We start from the raw sequence: 19,090 nt of genomic DNA, 5'->3' as shown, positions 1-19,090 counted from the left end.
AGCGTCTTTGTCAATATATATGGGCTTCTACTCTTAGGTTATTTTCTTTGAAACTCTCTGGTTACAAAGCAGTCTTTTCTTTGTTGGGGTAAAGTTATATGACTTTGTTCACTCACTTTATGTTATATTGAGGCCTGATAGTGTTCTGTGCCCTGCCATTGTCATCTTTCTCTTGTTACTTCCCTTCTGCCTTCTGTAGTATACATATAGCATGAAGTTAAATGTATTCTCTATTTAATTGCTCCAAGTAACATTTTGATAGTCCCATATCTCCCTCCCTTTTGATCACATTTTTTGGCATAGATGGAAATGAGTAACTGATCAGACTTGAGTATGCTATTTTTTTAACCAGAAGTCCCTCATTAATGTAGTGGAAATTAATAATTTGTTCTTAATTTTGAGATGAACTATTGTATTACTCAGGGTTCCCTAGAGGGACAGAACTAATAGCATTGATACACACACACACACACACACACACACACACACACACACACATAAACAGGAGTTTGTTAAGTGTTAACTTGCATGATCACAAGTTCCCCCCATAGGCTGTCAGCAAACTTGAGGAGCAAGGAGAGCTAGTCTGAGTCTCAAAACTGAAGAACATGGAGTCTGATGTTTGAGGGCAGGAAGCATCCAGCACAGGAGAAAGATTTAGGCTGGGGGGCTAGGCCAATCTTACCTTTTCACATTTTTTCTGCCTGCTGGTGGCTGATTAGCTTGTGCCCACCAGATTAAGGGTGGATCCACCTTCCACAGCCCCATGACTCAACTGTTAATCTCCTTTGGCAACACCCTCACAGACACATCCAGGATCAATACTTCTCATCCTTCAATCCAATCAAGTTGACACTCAGTATTAACTATCGCAAGTCTGCCCCTTGTTAACTTAAACCCATACACATCTACTGAGATTATACATAATCTTCAAATAAAGACAATAATAAGGTCATAATTACACCTAACATAATACAACTGTCCTTTGTACAACTGGAAATGCACCAATCCCCCACCCAAATACTATTACATAAAGTTAACGATACTTAAATACTGATATGAAGTCAATAAATCTTGCTACATGATAAAGGAAAAAAAAGTAAAATGAAGACATTTTCTTAGTACAGGTGTATACATGCACAAACATGTTTTTAACAAAAGAAGGAGGAAATACTCATGACAATTACAGTCCTCATTTCTGCAGCTGGTCACAGGATCATAGCTGGTATTGATGACTAGCTTCTTCTACTGCCCATTCTGTATTTCCTTTGCCTTCACCAATCGTCTCACCAGGTCATGGGTTTTTTTCTGGTGGAGTGACACAAACCTTTATTCCCGAGGGGTCTGAACCATTTGTTGTCCTGCCTGGATTGGGCTGTTGTAGTTTCCCATTGACCTTAATCACAGGGCATGGTAATACTAAGAGACGCCTTAATGGTCTCCTGTATTCCATGCATTCTCTTCCTTACTTCTATTGTGGAGTAGTAGACAGATTTCATCTTGATAGTCCATGTCAGTCACCCCAGTCAACACTGTAACTTCCTTCTTAGCCTGTTGACTTAAAGGTAGGAGGAGCCCAAAGTGTCCAGGTGGGAATCTGAACTTCCAGTTTAAAGGAATCATTGTTGTGTCTCCTGGTGGCAGTGTTCCTCTCTCTGGAACTAAGATCTCTAGGCCAGCACCATGTAATGTCACGGGAACAGGAGGCAAGCAGTTTGCTAGTGGATCACTAGGGGTGATGGTGAGTGGTGCCACTTCAACTTCCACCCCTTGATTCCTGGACTTGTGAATCCTGGCTATGGGAGAAACAGTACCATAAATTGGATACTGATTCAGAGCATACACAGCCTACTGGAGAATTTTGGCACAGCTCTGCAAAGTGTTGTCACCTAGAGTTGTAATTGTGACTTCAAAAGGCCATTCCACTGTTCTATCAACCCAGCTGCTTCAGGATGATGGGAACATGGTAAAACCAGTGAATTCCATGAGCATGAGCCCACTGCTACACTTCTTTAGCCATAAAGTGAGAGACTTGGTCAGAGACAATGCTGTGTGGAATACCATGACAGTGGATAAGGCATTCCATGAGTCCACAGATAGTAGTCTTGGAAGAAGCATTGCATGCAGGATAGGCAAACCCATATCTGGAGTAACTCTTTATTCCAGTGAGGACAAACCTCTGCCCTTTCCATGATGGAAGAAGTCCAGTATAATCAACCTGCCACCAGATAGCTGGCTGATCACCCTGAGGAATGGTGCCATATTGAGGGCTCAGTATTGGTCTCTGCTGCTGGCAAACTGGGTACTCAGCAGTGGCCACAGATAGGTCAGCCTTGGTGAGTGAAAGTCCATGTTTCTGAGCCCATGCATAACCTCCATCCCTGCCACCATGGCCCCTTTATTCATGGGCCCATTGGGCGACAATAGGGGTAGCTGGGGAAAGAGGCTGAGAGGTGTCCACAGAACGAGTTATGCTATCCACTTGATTATTAAAATCCTCCTCTGCTGAGGTCACTCATTTGTGAACACTCACATGGGATACAAATATCTTGTTTTTGCCCACTCAGAGAGGTCCCTCCATATACATGTTCCCCAAATTTCTTTGTCACCAATTTTCCAATCATGCTTCCTTCAAGTCCCTGACCATCCAGCCAAACCACTGACTACAGCCCACAAATCAGTATATAATTGCTTGTCTGACCATTTCCTCTTCTATGCAAAGTACACAACTAGGGGCACTACTCAAAGTTCTGTCCACTGGGAAGATTTCCCTTCACTGCTATTCTTCAGGGATGTCCTAGAAAAGGGCTGTAGTGCTGCAGCTGTCCACTTTCGGGGGATGTCTGCATATCGTGCAGAGCTATCTGTGAACCAGACCCCAGTCTTACTCTTCCTCTGATAACTGATCATAGAGAACTCCCCATGGGGCCATAGGTTCAGCCTGAGCAAGAGGATGCAGGCTGGCAGGAGTGGAGACCATGGGCATTTGAGCCACTTCCTCATGTAACTTACTTGTGCCTTCAGGACCTGCTCGAGCCCAATCATGTATATACCACTTCCATTTGATGATGGAATGCTGCTGTGCATGACCCACTTTATGGCTAGATGGGTCAGAAAGCACCCAGTTCATGATAGCCAGTTCAGGTCACATGGTGACTTGATGACTCATAGTCAAATGTTCAGTTTCCACCAAAGCCCAGTAACAAGAAAATAGCTGTCCGTCAAAAGAAGAGTAGTCATCTGCAGAAGATGGCAGGGCCTTGCTCCAAAATCCTAGAGCCCTCCTCTGTGATTCACCTATGGCATCTGCCAGAGGATCCAAAAAGCATCCCTATCTGTCACTGTCACCTCAAGCACCACTGGATCTGCTGGTTCATATGGCCCAAGTGGCAGAGCAGCTTGCACAGCAGCCTGGACCTGTTGCAGAGGTTTCTCCTGTTCTGGACTCCATTGAAAACTGGCAGCCTTTTGGGTCACTCAATAGATGGGCCAGAGTAACACACCCAAATGAGGAATGTGTTCCCTCCAAAATCCAAATAGGCCCACTAGGTGTTGTGCCTCTTTCTTTGTTGTAGGAGGGGCCAAATACAGCAACTTATCCTTCACCTTAGAAGAAATATCTCAACAGGTCCCACACCATAGGACCCCTAGACATTTTACTGAGGTAGAAGTTTCTTGAATTTTAGTTAAATTTATTTCCCATCTTCTGGTGATATCTTCTGGAAATGAAAAGCGATGATGTTCTCTGCAAATAAGATTATGACACAAAGCTGGGGAGTTGATATACCCTTGAGGTAGGAGAGTAAAGGTATATTGCTGGCCTTGCCAGCCAAAGGCAAATTGCTTCTGGTCAGCCTTATGGGCAGAAATGAAGAAAAAGCCATTTCCCAAGTCAGTGGCTATGTACCAGGTACCAGATGTGTAAATTTGCTTAATCAATGAAACCACATCTGGTATAGCAGCTGCAACTGGAGTCACTACTTGGGTTAAGCTTATGATAATCCACTGTCATTCTCCAAGATTCATCTGTCTTCTGCACAGGCCAAATCAAAGAGTTGAACAGGAACGTGGTGGAATCACCACTCTTGCGTCTTTCAAGTACTTGATGGTGTCACTAATCTTCACAATCCCTCCAGGGATGCAATATTGTTTTTGATTTTCTATTTTTCTAGGTAGAAGCAGTTTTTTTTTCCCTATTTGTTTTTTCCCACCATAATAGTCCTCATCCTACCAGTCAGGGAGCCAATATTGGGGTTCTGCCAGCTTCTAAGTATGACTATGCCAATTATCCGTTCTAGCACTAGGGAAATGGCCATAGGAAGAGTATGGGGACCCACTGGATCCACTATAAGTTGGACCTGAGCTAAAACTCCATTAATTACCTGACCTCCATAAGCCTCTAGTTTAGCTGGAGGACCACAATGATGTTTTGGGTCCCCTGAAATCAATGTCAGCTTAGAGCTAGTGTCCAGTAGTCTCGGAAATGTCTGATAATTTCCCTTTCTCCAGTGCACAGTTACCCTGGTAAAAGTCCACAGGTATCCTTGGGGAAGGATTGGAGAAAGATTCCCTGCAAAAATTATCAGTAATGTAGTAAAGTCCTTCCTCAAGGGGACCCAGCCTCCCCTACATTCAAGGAGTTGTGGGTGTGTTAACTGGTTCAAATCTGGAAGTTAATTGAGGGACTGTGATTCTCTGTTTTTATCATTCTAATTAGCTTTTTCTCGATCTCACCTAGAAGTTTTCTGCTTGTATAAATTTAGTAGAAATGCAGTAGGCTTCCTATCAATTTCATTGCAAGGAACACTGTGATAAATTAGCCAGTGCCAGAGCTCTATACGAGTCAGACTATTCTGATTTCTGCTTTGCCTCTGTTGTCCATTACGTAGCTACACCCACCTTGCCTTTGACGGTTGAGTGCCGCCACTTGGCCCCTGCCACCTGGGGATCCAATTATTCCCATTGTATTTAAATTTTGTAGTTGAGTGACTGAGGTTCCCACCATTAGATCTGACATACAGAGAAGAGCAATTACAGGGCTTTTCAATGATGCAGGTGCTGCTCTCACAAATCTATTTTGCAAGGCATTGGTCAAGGGTATGTCTTCTGGACCCTCCCAGCTGTGATGTGTAGGTCTAAAGTGACTAATCCACTCTACCATGCCAATCTCCCTAAGCCTTTGGATTCCCTTCCTCTACATTAAACCAAGGGAGACCAGGCATTTCCAGCTTGCTCACAGTGTGCCCTTTTAATTCATATTTCGGCTAAACAAGCAAGTAAAGTATTAGAACCCTTTTTAACTCCCCGAGCTGCAGCATTAAATGTAGAGTCCCTACTTAGTGGGCCCAAATCAAAAAATTCAGTCTGACTCAACTCTATGTTCCTTACACCATTAGCCCACACTCTTAATATCTGTTCCCATACTTGTTCCTCAGATTTCTGTTTATATAAATTAGAGAACACAAACAGTTCTTCTTGAGTGTACCGCACCTCCCATAGGTCACACTCTCAACCTCACCTCTAGGGGCCCATAGGGACTTTAGTTATAGGTATAGAAGCAAACAGGAGCGTGGGGGTTGACTCCTGAGGAGAATCAACATTATTTTGCCCGGCAACTGCCTCAGGAGAGCCCACCACTGTTGCCTAGACAGTGTAGGGTTTATCCCCTCAGACAAAAGTGGAAAGGGTGATAGTACCATGGGTTGGGGAGGGTATGTTGCCACTACTGGGGATGGGGAAGCTGTTCCTTCAGGCAAAAAAGGTTCATCAGAGTTTACAAACTCAGTGTCCCTAGTTTCATCAGGGTCCTCCCACACCTCCCCATTCCAAGTTGCAGGGTCCCATTCTTTTTCAATCAATGCTCTCACTTTAACAGTAGACACAGGCAAGGCTGTGTGTGCACCTTTTGTGGCAGGTCAGCCACTCCCATGGTAAGAGCTTGTGTCTATTTTTCCACAATTTCAGCTATTTCTCTACAGAAGATAAGATTCTCACTCAGGGCAATCTTAGCAGATTTGAGGCTCAGTATCTTCTTCTAAAGCCTGGAGACAGAATCCCTCAGTTCATCATTTTCTTTCATCACTTTGTCCATTGAACTTAGGAGTAACCAACCAGCTTCATTATGTTCCTTGGTTTTCCACATATGGTGAAAATTATTGTGTAGAGGGTCACTAAACTCCTTGCCTCTCATGAGCAGTGAATCAGGAGTGTCAAATGCATTTATTTCGCATAGCTCTCTAAACAGTTCACACCAAAGACTATCAGTATCCTTCATACTATTAGAGGTAGAGTCTAATCATATTAAGCAGCAAACTCTGGAAACCCCAAAACCAATGAAAGAACTCCATCCTTAATATTCTGTTCCTCTACAACCACTTCTGGTACCAAAATCGGTATTAGTCCAGGTTCCCTACAGGAATAGAACTAATAGGATATATATCCTATTAGTACTGCAGCATATAATATATAAAATAAATCCCACAATAGGCTGTCCACAAGCTTGAGGAGCAAGGAGAGCCAGTCTGAGTCTCAAAACTGAAGAACTTGGAGTCCAGTGTTTGATTCAGGAAGTTTCCAGCATGGGAGAAAGATACAGGCTGGAAAGCTAGGCTAGACTCACCTTTTCATGTTTTTCTGCCTGCTTTATATTAACTGGCAGCTGATTAGGTTCTGTCCACCAGATTAAGGATGAATCTGCTTTCCCCAGTCCACTAACTCCAATGTTAATCTCCTTTGGCAACACCCTCACAGACACACCCAGGATCAACACTTTGCACCTTCAATCCTATCAAATTGACACTCAGTATTAACCATCACAACCACCGAAAAGGGAAGAAAGGATGACTTACCTGACTGATGAAGGAAGTGGCTGCCAACCCCATTATCCACAAACTTTTAGACCTGACTTTCTATAGATAAAATATAATCAAATTGTTTTCTGTTTCTTTGTTGGAGGCCTGCACTTTTCCACTGTTACTGGTTGGATACATGAATAAGTACTAATAGTTTAAAGAGAAATATTAGCCACTTGGGTTAAAGATAGAAGCATGAGTACTGCAGCATATTATATGCATAATAATTCTGACATCCGATAATCCTGTGCCTGATTGCTATATTTGTGTATATTTCAACCTGTGAAACCTCAGTGATTTTAAATATATATACTGATGTTTCCAAAAGAGCTGTGTAACTCTACATTACCTTTTAAAATGAAGCAACAGTGTCAAGTCAAAAAGTGTATATGTTATTTAATTTATTTAGGAGTTTCCACTGAAGAAAATAAGAATGTCACCCCAAATTAAGATAGTCTGCTTTTGGCAAAACACTGTCAAGAGAATTAAAAACAAAGTATAAACTGGTAGAAAATATTTTAAAAGCACATATCTGAAGAAAAACTTATCCACAAACTGTAAAGAGTTTAACAAATTCAGTAATAAGAATCAAATGATTAAAAATTGTGCAACAGATTTAAACATTTAAACAACCCATTCACCAAATATTTGCAGATCATAAATAAGCACATGAAAAGAGATAGTCATCATTTGTCATTACGAAAATACAAAGTAAAACCACACATACTTGAAAGTCTAAAATTAAAAAGACTAAGAATTTCAAGCATAGAAAAGAATGTTGAGTAACTGGAATATTTATACAATGTTAGTGGCAATGAAAATGTTACAAGCCTTTCAGAAAACAATTTGAAAGTTTCTCAAACACATACATATAGTGTAATTAAATCATTATACTATTAAGTATTTTCCCAAGCGAAACGAAAGCGTATGTCCATACATGTATAAGGATTGTACACGAAGTTTGTATCAGTTTTATTTGTAATATCTTAAACCTATAAACAATCCAAATGTCCATCAACATGTGAATGGATAAACAAATTGAAGCACACACTTATAATTACATACCTTTCCAGCAATAAAAATAAATGATTTATACAAACAATAAAATGGATAAAACTAAAAAAATTTTGTTGAATGAAAGACACTAATGAGTATCTACTGTGTAATACATGACATTATACAGTAGATACTAATTAGTCCTATATATATAAAATATATCTAGAATAATATATATTCTACATATTTAAACCACAGAGACAAAAAGCAAATCAGTTGTTGCCTGGGTATAAGGAATTAGAGGAAGAATATCAAAATTATGGATGTGTTCGTTATCTTGATGTGGTGATGTTTTCATGTGCATAAGGATTTGTCAGAATACTTAAAATATGAACATTCTATTGTATGTTAATTATACCTCAATAAAGTTGTAAAAGGGGAAGAAAGAAAACATTATCCAAGCAGACGGGCAGCTGCCATAACTCAGAATGATCTATAGCAAATTATGGTAATAAATAAACAAAGTCAATAACTAGATCCAACTTAAGTGCCTATCATTTTTAGCTAAATAACAGAAATATTCATGAACGTGCTAGAAATCAGAGTTAGCATGCCTGTCCTTTCAAGCCTTGATATGTAAACTTTGGATTCTGGAGCGAAGGAATAGGCTGATTTGAAACATCTCTGCAATGTCTCTCTTTGGCTTGCATATAAGTTCACTAATCAAGAGCAATAATGGTTTGCACCAAAAATTTTGCCAAGATTGTACAATTGGAACTTTTTTTAGAGCAGGGAAAAAGTACTTGGTATTTTTTTTCTCTCACAAAATTTAATAATAGTGGGCCAGATTTTCAACTCTTATTGCCTATCATCTTTGTGTTAGTTTCTCCACCCTCTGCAATGCCTTTTGTCATGCTTGTAGGATTGCCAGATAAAATAAAGGATGCATAGTTAAAAGTGAATTTCATGTGAAAAACAAATAAATTTGTAGTATAAGTATGTCCAAAATATCATGTGAGACATAGCTATACTAAAACACTATAGCTAGTCTGGATTTCAAATTTAATTCAGAATCCTATTTTTGTTCCCCTAAACCTAGCAGCCTCACCTTCTTGACACAGATGAAGTCAAATTATCATTATAGGCCTTCCTAGCACCGTAGGACACATTTTCCTAGTCATTATCAGAACTGCAGTTTTACAAAGAAGGAAGGAAATGGATAATTAGGAATTACGCAAAGAACTGGAAGAAAGGCTGTTCCAAGCTGAATTAACAATGTTAGTAAAGTCGCGAAAAGAAGACATTGCATTATTTTTTCAGAGTATAATGCATATTAGTTTTGCTGGAGTGTAAAGTGTGTTCAGAGGGAGAAAATAAGGCAAAAACAGCAATTCTCAGAAATGTCATGAAGATCCATTTTTTTTTTTTCAAGCTAAGGGGCCACTGATTAATCCTAAAGTAGAGTTGGAGTACTTGGTAACTGAGGAAAAATGTTATCAAATTTGCGTTTCATATAGGTCAGCCTAGCTGTGATCTGGAAGATAATGCTGAAATGTAAATATTGAAAGAATGGTTATGAGACAATAAATATATTTTATGTCTGAGGTTATGCGAGTTTAAGCTGGGACCAAAGGAGTATAATTTGAGAGAATGTGACAGATGTGAGAATTACTTGAAAGTAAAATAAAAACTTGATGCATTAGTTAATGTATAAAATGAGAAAGGGGCTGGGTGTGGTGGCTCATGCCTGTAATACCAGCAGGTTGGGAGGCCGAGGTGGGAGGATCACCTGAGATCAGGAGTTCGAGAGCAGCCTGGCCAACATGGTGAAAACTGTCTCTACTAAAGATACAAAAATCAGCTGGGCGTGGTGGCACGCACCTGTAATCCCAGCTACTTGGGAGGCTGAGGCAGGAGAATCACTTGAACCCAGGAGGCAGAGGTTGCAGTGAGCTGAGATCATGCCACTACACTACTTCAGTCTAGGCGACAGAGGAAGACTCTGTTTAAAAAAAAAAAAGGGGGATGCTCCAAGGAGACTTCTTAGGTTTACAATTTGGAAAAATAAAAGAGTGATGGATAGATGGATATAACTAAGATAGGGAAGTGGCAACCACTAGTTCTTGGATGAATGTGATTTTGATTTTGGGATAAGTTAACTTTGAAGATACCTGTACCACAAATTGTACAGTTGAAAATATAGGTTGACAAATGAGAAGTTGGATTCAGGGATCCAAAATTCTGGAAGAGGATATAAATGGAGATAGAGATTTCAGATTTGAACATATCAATGTCGGTCACATAACTGTGAGAGTGGATGATACTGTCAGGCCTCTGAGCCCAAGCCACAGCCCGTCTGGCCATGCTCGTGGCCGCGTTCCCGGGGTTTGCGTGCCCCCGGCGGTGACCCGTGGGATGTTGCCGTGTAGTCCGCCGTCGCACGGAGGCTGAAAACTGACGCTGCCCCATTGCCTGGGAAGCCTCCTGGACCATCACAGATGTCTTGGATAACTCTTACATTGGAGGGTAAGTCCGTCCCCTTCTTAATCAATAGGGAGGCTACCTACTCCACATTACCTTCTTTTCAAGGGCCTGTTTCCCTTGCCTCCATAACTGTTGTGGGTATTGACGGCCAGGCTTCTAAACCTCTTAAAACTCCCCAACTCTGGTGCCAATTTGGACAACATTGTTTTATACACTCCTTTTTAATTATCCCCACCTGCCCAGCTCCCTTATTAGGTCGAGAGATTTTAACTAAATTATCTTCTTCCCTGACTATTCCTAGGCTACAGCCACATCTCATTGCTGCCTTTTCCCCCAGTTCAAAGCCTCCTTCGCATCCTCCCTTAACCCACAAGTATAAGATACCTCTACTCCCTCCTTGGTGACTGATCATGCACCCTTCATCATCTCATTAAAACCTAATCACCCTTACCCTGCTAAACATCAATATCCCATCCCGCAGCATGCTTTAAAAGGATTAAAGCCTGTTATCATTTGCCTGCTGCAGCATGGCCTTGTAAAACCTATAAACTCCCCTTACAATTCCCCCGCTTTACCTGTCAGAAAACCAGACAAGTCTTACAGATTAGTTCAGGATCTGCGCCTTATCAACCAAATCGTTCTGCCTATCCACCCTGTGGTGCCCAACCCGTACACTCTTTTGTCCTCAATACCTTCCTCCACAACTCACTATTCCGTTCTTGATCTTAAAGATGCTTTTTTTCACTATACCCCTGCACCCCTCGTCCCAGCCTCTCTTCGCTTTCACTTGGACTGACCCTGATACCCATCAGGCTCAGCATATTACCTGGGTTGTACTGCCGCAAGGTTTCACAGACAGCCCCCATTACTTCAGTCAAGCCCAAATTTCTTCCTCATCTGTTACCTATCTCGGCATAATTCTCATAAAAACACATGTGCTCTCCCTGCTGATCGTGTCCTGCTAATCGCCCAAACCCCAATCCCTTCTACAAAACAACAACTCCTTTCCTTCCTAGGCATGGTTAGTGCAATCAGAATTCTTACACAAGAGCCAGGACTGAGTCCTGTAGCCTTTCTGTCCAAACAACTTGACCTTACTGTTTTAGCCTAGCCCTCATGTCTGCGCGCAGCGACTGCCACTGCTTTAATACTGTTAGACGCCCTAAAAATCACAAACTATGCTCAACTCACTCTACAGTTCTCATAATTTTCAAAATCTATTTTCTTTCCCCCACCATCGCTCAAGACAACCCTTATGCTGATAAGTCAGCTAAAAAAGAATCTAGCATTCCAACTTCTATTCCTCACGGCAGTTTTCCTCCTTCACATCGGTCACTCCCACCTACTCTCCTGCTGAAACTTCCACTTATCAATCTCTTCCCACACAAGGCAAATGGTTCTTAGACCAAGGAAAATATCTCCTTCCAGTCTCACAGGCCCATTCTATTCTGTCATCACTTCATAACCTCTTCCATGTAGGTTACAAGTTGCTAGCCCACCTCTTAGAACCTCTGATTTCCTTTCCATCATGGAAATCTATCCTCAAGGAGATCACTTCTCAGTGTTCCATCTGCTATTCTATTACCCCTCAGGGATTGTTCAGCCCCCCTCCCTTTCCTACACATCAAGCTCAGGGATTTGCCCCTGCCCAGTTCTGGCAGATTGACTTGAATCACATGCCCCGAGTCAGAAAACTAAACTACCTCTTGGTCTAAGTAGACACTTTCACTGGATGGGTAGAGGCCTTTCCCACAGGGTCTGAGAAGGCCATCACAGTCATTTCTTCCCTTCTGTCAGGCATAATTCCTCAGTTTGGCGTTCCCACTTCTATACGGTCCGATAGCAGACTGGCCTTTATTAGTCAAATCACCCAAGCAGTTTCTCAGGCTCTCCATATTCAGTGAAACCTTTATATCCTTTACCGTCCTCAATCTTTAGGAAAGGTAGAACGGACTAATGGTCTTTTAAAAACACACCTCGCCAAGCTCACCCACCAACTTAAAAATAACTAGACAATATTTTTACCACATTCCCTTTTCAGAATTCAGGCCTGTCCCTGGAATGCTACAGGTTCCAGTCCATTTAAGCTCCTGTATAGATGCTCCTTTTTATTAGGCCCCAGGGTCATTCTAGACACCAGACCAACTGGAACTGCACCCCAAAAAGCTTGTCATCCCTACTATCTTCTGTCTAGTCATACTCCTACTCACCGTTCTCAACTACTCATAAATGCCCTGCTCGTGTTTACACTGCCGGTGTACACTGTTTCTTCAAGCCATCACAGCTGATATCTCCTGGTGCTATCCCAAACCGCCAATCACAATTTCCCCTTAAAGTAAATAAATAATCTTTGCTGGCAGGACTATGCTGAACCTCCTTGGGCACTCTCTAATTAGATGTCCTAGGTGTCAGGCCTCTGAGCCCAAGCCAAGTCATCGCATCCCCTGTGACTTGTACATCCGCCCAGATGGCCTGAAGTAACTGAAGAATCACAAAAGAAGTGAAAATGCCCTGCCCCGCCTAACTGATGACATTCCACCACAAAAGAAGTGAGAATGGCCGGTCCTTGCCTTCAGTGATGACATTACTTTGTGAAAGTCCTTTTCCTGGCTCATCCTGGCTCAAAAAGCTCCCCCACTGAGCACCTTGTGACCGCCCCCACTCCTGCCCGCCAGAGAACAACCCCCCTTCGACTGTAATTTTCCTTTACCTACCCAAATCCCATAAACCGGCCTCACCCCTATCTCCCTTTGCTGACTCTTTTCGGACTCAGCCCGCCTGCACCCAGGTGATTAAAAAGGTTTATTGCTCACACAAAGCCTGTTTGGTGGTCTCTTCACAGGGACGCGCATGACAGATACGGTCCCAGGAATGAATTTAGAGAATGGTAAAGCAAGGCTAAAATTCTAAGCTGTATCTACATTTAAGATTTATTCAGCATTAGGAGCAGACCCAGAATGTGTGTTGATATGAAAGTGAATGGAATTAAGGAAAAATAATGTGATCACCAGTATCAAATATATCAGAAATATTCAGCAAGATAATGATTGGAAGCTAAGTTTTTATATTTTCTTCTAAGTATTCAAAAATGTTGAAAAGACCATACTATTTTGAATAAAAATACTGGGAAAGCTCTACTGAAAATGTTATTCTGGTAATATCATTTTATGTAAATTGGCAAAGAGCAAAGACGAAACATGTGAAGATAATTATAACACCTCACTGCTTCAAAATTCTATACCCATAAAAGTATGCTTGCCCTCAGGTTTCCTAATAAAAGCTGAAAAAATTATATTAAAGGGATACTATATGTAAAGTTCCACATTGATCTTGCAGGAATGTAACGAGCATGTTGAAAACACTTGAAAACAAACAACTAAAAGAATATAGTATTTTTCTACCTATGCATTAATTATTTCCAAGAATTATTTTCCATTTTCATGACTAAAGTCTTAACTTTAAATTAGCATAATTCCTCTCCTGAGACCACATCAAAATATTTAAAGTAACTTTTCTTAGTATACAGTTGACCCTTGCAAAACAGGTTTAAACTGTGTGGGTCCACCTATATACAAATTTTCTTCCACCTCTGCCACCTTTGAGAAAGTAAGACCAATCTCTCCTCATCTTCCTCCTCTTCAGCCTACTAAATGTGAAAACGACAAGGATGAAGATCTTTATGATGATCCATTATCATTTAATGAAGAGTAAACAGATTATTTCTTATGATTTCCTCAGTAACACTTTCTTTTCTCCAGCTTACTTTAAGAATGCAGTGTATAACATACAAAATACGTGTTAGTTGACTACTTAATGTTATTGGTCAGGCTTCTAGTCAACAGTAGGCTATTAGTAGTTAAGTTTCGGTGGAGTCAAAACCTATATGCAGATTTTTGACTGAGTGGGGAATCAGTGCCCCTGAGTTCCAAGTTATTCAAGGGTCAACTGTCTATATGGAAAGTTATGTAATGAACATAAATCATTTGGAAATTATTTTTTTCTCTCAAAATTAATTACATGTCAACAAAGAAACATTACTACCACTAATTATGTGATTAGCTTATAAAATATTTTCAAGTTTCCTGTTCCAGAAAATAATATTATATATTTCTACCATTAAACCATTATACTATTTTTAAAAGTTTATTCACAATTCACATTTTTTATGAAAAAAAGATCAAATTTCTTTTTATCTGTCTCTTTGATAGCAGACCCTGAGTGAAAATATTACTGATCCAATAATTTTAAAATGTGAACTAGAGGCTTAGGTGTAAGGTAAATAGTACAAAATGTATAATTCCACTGCTAAGAAAATCAACTATGAAACCTTATGCATCATTTATATTTGTATTCAGTTTAATATCAAACATGTAAATTATGTAGTTTAATTAAGCAGTTAAATTATTTTACTATTGAAATGTTAATTTTGATGTGCTATGTTGCTCTGTTTTTGATAAAATCCTTTCTATGTGGAAGAAGATATGTTAGGAAAGACTAGCATTTTTACTTGGTTAACATTTTTCCAATTCACTAATCAAATCTATTTCCATTGTGATTTTATAGAACAGTAAAACTGAAGGATTTGCATACAGTTTTTATTATTCATATTTACCTACAGAATTGTTAACTACCTTACGGAAGCTATTTATAAATATTTTGATTTGGAGAAGCATTTTTGTAAAGGAAATTATTGATACTGTTTTGTCTCCCACAATGAACTTGATCTAAGTAATGAAATTGCAATATATAAATATATTCATAGCAAAACATTAAACCAAACCTTTCAAAACAATATCATAAGCCACATTTCTATATAAATTATACAGTAGTAAGATGACTTATTCAATAAAGGGTATGAAGAATTCCATTTATATGGTAATATATACATGCAAGGAGTTTATTCTCTAATGGAAATAAATTGCTCTGAGAGAAATTATCAGAGTCCGAAAGCACTGTGTCATATCACCAAAAGCATTTTAAAGCATAATAATTTGAATGATATGCATAAAATTATATGATTCATTTATACTATTTCAATATTAAAATGGGTACAAATATTTGTAAAAGATAATATAGATGTTTCTTTTTATCATTTTCTATATTCTAGGAATGGAAGTAGAGAAAGAAAATAAACTAGACCCTTAACTTGCAAAGGAAAATACATTAAATTATATTTAATTTTATTTACAATTCACTTACAAGGAACCAGGAGATAGATATTGTTTCTTTCCCCTATTTTAAGTATACATGAAGTGAAATGTGTGAAATAGGGAAGCAGTTTGCTTGTGACATGAATTTTTAATTAAAATTATTTATTACAAACAAGTAGAATGATAAACTTGTCAGATAAGTACCCATTTACCAAGTACCAACCCAAATTTGGATGGAGTACCCTAAAGGCAACTTGAGAGAAGCTAAATTTCTCAGAATACACGCATTTTACCTTGAGGTAAAAAAAATGTGATTCGAATATTTTTAAGGATTGCCATGGGGAGAAAATATTTCACAGCATAAAAGGAGGAGATATGTAAAAACTTATGTATGAAAAGCATTTTTTTTAGAAATCAAAAAATTTTAGAAAGTAATCCCTTGTTTTTTTAATGAAGTAAATAAAATGAAATAAAATAATAAAATAAAAAGATTAAAGTTAGAAATCAGTTTTATGATTATCTTTAGAATCAGAAATAATATGAAAACCATGTTGACTAGATGAGATATGCATGAGAACCTGCTAAAAGAAACAATATGGTAAGGCCGGGTGCGGTGGCTTGCTCCTGTAATCCCAGCACTTTGGGAGGCCGAGTTGGGTGGATCACTTGCAGTCAGGAGTCTGAGACCAGCCTGGCCAACATGGTGAAACCCCATCTCTACTAAAAATACAAAAATTAGCTGGACATGGTGGCAGATGCCTGTAATCCCAGCTACTTGGAAGGCTGAGACAGGAGAATCGCTTGAACCCGGGAGGCAGAGGTTGCAGTGAGTCAAGATCCTGCCACTGCACTCCAGACTGGGCAACAGGGTGAGACTCCGTCACACACACACAAAAGAGAGAAAACAATATGGTAATATTTAAAACAATGAGAATGTGAATATATGAAAACAAGAAAGTAAATAGTACATAAGTGCCACAGAAATTACATAAGAAATATCCTGGAAAAAAATAAGAATAGTAAAATAGGGAAAAATATCTCCTGAGCTGTAAAATAATGCAGCATAAAAATATTTCTTAAGTAGACATAATACCTAGTATAATATTTGTTAAAATGTCCTTCCTAAAATGCATATTTCTTAAAGATTTCAATAGGAAATAAATTCACATGTCAAATGATACAAACCAGAATCAATCTGTACTCACTAGAATACTTCACTGAAGGTGACAAAAATCCTGTTTTAAATAAGGACACAGAAAATAAAATATATATAAATATAGAGTCGAGGAAGAAGGAGAGAGACACTCTAGTTAGTCATATGATTTAAATTTCTGGGTAAAAACGAGGGTATTTTAATGATTGCTGCATCTGAAGTATGCAACACACTCCCTAGCCCCCCAGCACACACACACAACTTTGTCTTCTTCCCTTCTATTTTCTTTTCTGTGGTTTCAGTCTCAGTAATCTCTCCATGATGAAACATGCCTGTTAGGGCTCTCTGGACTTCACCTGGAATTTTTGACCTTGTAAGCAGAAAGCTTCAGAAGTCCTGGATGTGTTTATCGCTACTTTAATGGGTCTGGATTGGATACTTTTTCAGCAAATGAACCAAATGCACTTGGCTTCATGGCACACTACTGGACGGGCCCAGACTGAGAAGCACATTCTCATTCATGACGGTGGAATCAGACCCGTCCATCGCACCTGGAATGAGGATTATCAAGAGATGTTTACTCAAGGAAAACCAGAACTTCTATCAGGGAAAGAGTTCAAAAAAAAAAAAAAAAAAAAAGTAGACTAGTTCAAACAATGGCAATCTTTAAAAAAAGAAATGTTATCAGAGATTGACAGATTATACTCAAGGTTAATATGCTCAGTCAAATTATTTCACTTATGTTAAAATCTGCCTCAACTACGCTGGCCAACAGACAAAATCCCCATGGCTGACTGAGGGAGCAGTTACATACTCTGTGTCCTCAGAAAGATCAAAAAGATGCAAAGTATCAGAGGATCTCACTTTTAAGCCACACAAGTTTCTGTGTTTAGTGCCAAGATAAGTTGCTGCTGGAATCCCGTATCACCTATCATCTGAAGAAAACATCAGGCAGAGAAATCTCTTTTTGGACTTGGAAGCCAACCAATCAGAGCTCACCTGAGCCAATCAATCAGAGCACATCTGCCTAGGCAGACCACTCAGAGCTCAGCTGTATCAACCAATCAGGACTCAGCTGTGTCAAAATCCCAACTAAGCAAGTTTGAATTCTTCATTTGCATAAATGGACCAGATTGGAAACCTGCCTGAGAACTTTTAATTTAAAACCAAACCCTGTCTTTGTTCTCTAGACTGTTAGCTTCATTTTCCACCAATAGCTGCATCTCCCAGGTTTCCAAACTATTCACTGGATTAAAGTGTTGTTCCTCCAAATTCCTTCTCAGAGAACTTGTGTTAACACTTGTACAATAACAAAATTGAGATATGGTTGACTCTTGAACATGGGTTTAAACTGTGTGGATCCACTTATACATGAATTTTTTTTTCAACAAAACATTGAATAGTATTCACAAGATGCCAAACTTGCATATGTAGAGGGCTAACTTTTTGTGACACTTGAGTATGTGTGGATTTGAATATAAGTAGGGGTCCTGGAACCAATCCCCTGTGTATGCTGAAGGACAATTACATGCTTAGATATATATAACTTGATCACCATCCTTGATACTTTCTTGACAAAAGACACACCAAATGTATACTGCAGTCCTCTGGTTCATAAAGTATGACTCTTAAATGAACATGAACATGATCTGATGACATCTTAAAATTGGATATATTCTGATTCCATCCCATATTCTACTGAAACCAGAAACTCTGGGAATGGGGTACAGCAAATCTTGCTTTAGAAAACTTCCCAGGTGATTCTAATGCATACAATTTTGAGAAGCACTGCTTTTAGATCACCATCAAATAATGACCAAAAAAGTTAAATATAATTTTATAACTTTAAATAATTGAAATATCTTTAATTTTGATTATAATAGTAATAAATGTTTTTAAAAATACCCCAAACAGTACCAAAATATATAAGGTAAGATAGAAAAAGTAACCTTCATTTTGCCCCATTAATACATAATTTTTAATGCTTTCATATATAGTTTTATTAAACATTGCAAAATCTACAAAATCATTGCATTGAGTTGATTCTACTTGATATTCACAACTTTTAAAATTTCCCACTAAGGACTTGTACTCATTTTATTTCTTCCTTGTCACTTGATTAAATTTCTTATAGGTTTTGGATACTTTGGACATTCTTAAAACAAACAAACAACATGCTCCAGGGAGTTTTTTTTTTTTTTGAGACAGAGTCTCCCTGTGTCGCCCAGGCTGGAAGTGCAGTGGCGCGATTTCGGCTCACTGTAAGCTCCGCCTCCCGGGTTCACGCCATTCTCCTGCCTCAGCCTCCCGTGTAGCTGGGACTACAGGCGCCAGTCACCGTGCCGGGCTAATTTTTTGTATTTTTAGTAGGCAGGGGGTTTCACCGTGTTAGTCAGGATGGTCTTGATCTCCTGCCTCGTGATCCGCCTGTCTCGGCCTCCCAAAGTGCTGGGATT

General features: G+C 39.4%; 1 pseudogene across 1 annotated transcript in view; it reads right to left on the bottom strand.

Annotated features, from left to right (window-relative positions):
- Positions 1-10,316, bottom strand: part of LOC117096741 — a 130,550-nt pseudogene extending 120,234 nt beyond the window's left edge. The window contains exon 1 of the transcript XR_004442613.1: positions 10,172-10,316. The product of XR_004442613.1 is annotated as a glycine cleavage system H protein, mitochondrial-like (transcript). The remainder of the gene's footprint in view (positions 1-10,171) is intronic.
- Between the last annotated feature and the right edge of the window lie 8,774 nt (positions 10,317-19,090).

This window comes from Trachypithecus francoisi, unplaced genomic scaffold, assembly GCF_009764315.1.
Source record: "Trachypithecus francoisi isolate TF-2019V2 unplaced genomic scaffold, Tfra_2.0 Lachesis_group14, whole genome shotgun sequence".
Classification (NCBI taxonomy): Eukaryota; Metazoa; Chordata; class Mammalia; order Primates; family Cercopithecidae; genus Trachypithecus; species Trachypithecus francoisi.
The sequence above is the reverse complement of the archived record's forward strand: the minus strand, read 5'-3'. Positions and strand labels throughout refer to the sequence as shown.